Here is a 2,812-nt window from a genome sequence, read left to right as displayed (position 1 = left end):
AAATAAAAATCAATAACATTTAGTAACCAAGTTTCTAGTCCTCCTTTCCAAATCACTGTTTACAATTTATATCCAATTTCCTTTTATTAAGCCAATACATACATACATACATACATACATACATACATACATACATACATACATACATGTTATTATCATCATTATCAAACATTTATTTGACTGTCCATTATCATAACATTTCTTTTGACCTAATATTCAAAGTTTAACTAGATTCAATTCAATTTTTTTAATATTAGCTTTTATGGCATAACAAAATTTCTAATCTTCCTTTCATAGTCACCATTCACCATTCATATCTAATTAATTCTTATCAAACCACTACATATGCATACATTATTATCATTTTCAATTATTTATTTAATCATATCCATTATCACTTCATTTTTACATAATGCTCTAAATTAAGCTAAGTTTAATTTTTTATTATTATAAGCTTTCATATATCAACCGGTATCTTTCCAGTAATAATGCAATCTTATGTCTTTAGCCATTTGTGGAATTAATCTTCGGATTATTCCCTTAATAATATTTGTGCGGACTTCTCTTCGCAGCTCATTGCTTGTTGCATCTCTTATATAATCTTGATACCCTCCATCTGTTTCTTTAATCAGCATATCTTTGGTCATCAATGGTGCTTCTGATAAGATTTCTCTTCTTAAATCCATCAATTCTTCTCTTTTTCTTCTTCTGTACCTTGCCATCTGGGGTAGAGTTCCTGGCCATCTAGCTCCCCTTTCCATATTGCACTCTCTGCATTTCCAACCACACTCCATTCACCATAGATGTCAATAAATTTCTTGTCTTTGTGCTTGTTTTTCTCTTCAATTTTTAGGACTCTAGCCTCCACTTTTTCAATTGAGATTCTCCATCATATTTTGCTGTTATATGCTCTAGATTTTACAGTTTTTCCTCAATTCTCTCTGATACTTCTAATAATTTTTGAATTTCAAACATTATCTCTTGCAATGTTAAAGTTTTTTGTTGATGTTGATGTTGTGCCATTCTTCCAACTGGTAAACACTGCCACCCTAGCTTTCAAGGCTTTTTATTAGATTAAACACAAATTCATTTATAATCTCTCACAATAAGATCTTGTTTCACTTTTCTTCAGATGGCAATAAGGTTCAAAAGAACACCAGCATAAACACTCCATGCTCTTCTTATCACTCTCTGTAAACAAGCTGCAAGGTCATAAAGTGCAAAGTCAGAATGATCAAAGAAAGAAGTGAAAGTTGGATGTTTCCAAGGCTCAAACCTCCAGCTTCCAAGTGGCAATGTTGCTTCCTTTCCCTCTAATGTTACAGCTCTCTTTGTATTCCTTTTGTATATTTTTTGTATTCCAGGTTTTTTTTAAAAAGTAAAATTCTTAAATGAAACAAAATAGAAAACAGGAAAAAACTCATAGAAATGAAAAAAAAAGTATTTTAATCCACAGGTTACAAAAATAAAAAAGTAGATGAAGAAAAACTAATCCATTCACTTTAAAAAGCTTTGCGCAAATTCCATCCATAAAATAGCATTTAAAAAGAAAGATAACACACTGTCCAATTTAATCCAATGTAGCTTAATTTCATCACTTATTTCTTCTGTTCTCAAATTTAATTTACCTTTAAGGTTTTTTTCGGGTAGTCTCTTTTAAAACAGTAAAGTTTCATCACCAGCTGTACACACTTTCTCTTTCTGTTTCCTTCCATTCCGGAGCTGTCCGATCTTCATCAGCTTGTGGCTGCGATTTTGTCGTCAGCTAGAAGAACTTCTCTTGGATCAATTAGGGACTTTACGGGATACCTGAGATCAGCAAGACATATTCTTCCCAATCACCATCTCTGCGGGATGGTTTAGGTCCATATGGACCGTCCAATGGCAAAAGTATCAACTGCGATGTCGGGACTTCAAGATCGCAGGTCGTGTCATCACGACATCGGCTCATCTCTCCTCAAGGAGTGGGTGATTATTTCTGTGAGAAACAGTTTGATGAAGTGGTTGAGGCAGGTAATCATATCCAACAAACAAAACCAGAAAGCAATGATGTGAAATGTTCCATACGTAACAGTAACTGTATAGTTATAGTGCAGGAGAAACAAAAGTAGAATCATTTATATTATATCCAAAAGTTTAATGCAATGTGTCTTACATTGAAAAGTAATCTCTTAGGATAAGAAATTTCTTTTAATTATTCGTGCTGTTTTTCTCAGAGATATATACTTATTTCGAAAGCTATAAATGATGGGATTCAAAACTGGAGGAAACACTGTTTTGTATAAGTAACACTGCATACAAAACAGCACATATCACAGAGGACAGCAGATAGCTAAACAACTATCATAAGCCATGATGGTGAACAAGGCAACCTCAGAACCTAAACAAGCAATAATTAAAGAACACTTGAGCCATACATCCAGGAAAAGTGATTGTTTTGTTATCTGTCAATGAAACTGCCATTGATTTGGGGATGGTGGTTGTGATATAACAAATATCAGTCAATGATAGGTTAATTGTTGGTAAATTAATAACACAGTTGTTAAATAAATGCAGCTTCTCTGTTGACTTTGCTTATCAGAAAGTCACAAAAGATGATCACAAGACCCTGGGATACTGCAAACTGTCAACAATATGAGTCAGTTGTCAAGCATCCAAATTTAAATCACATGACCATGGGATGCTCCAATGGTCGTAAGTGTGAAAACAGTCGTAAGTCACTTTTCTCAGTGCTGTTGTACCTTCATCACTGTTGTAAGTAGAGGATTACCTATTAAGAAGAAAATCATCACTTGATATGTCTTCCTCTGAA

Source organism: Thamnophis sirtalis, unplaced genomic scaffold, assembly GCF_051295495.1.
Source record: "Thamnophis sirtalis isolate CommonGarterSnake01/CBP01778 unplaced genomic scaffold, rThaSir2_p1.2 scaffold_4, whole genome shotgun sequence".
NCBI classification, from domain to species: Eukaryota; Metazoa; Chordata; class Lepidosauria; order Squamata; family Natricidae; genus Thamnophis; species Thamnophis sirtalis.
Note: the sequence above shows the minus strand (reverse complement) of the source record.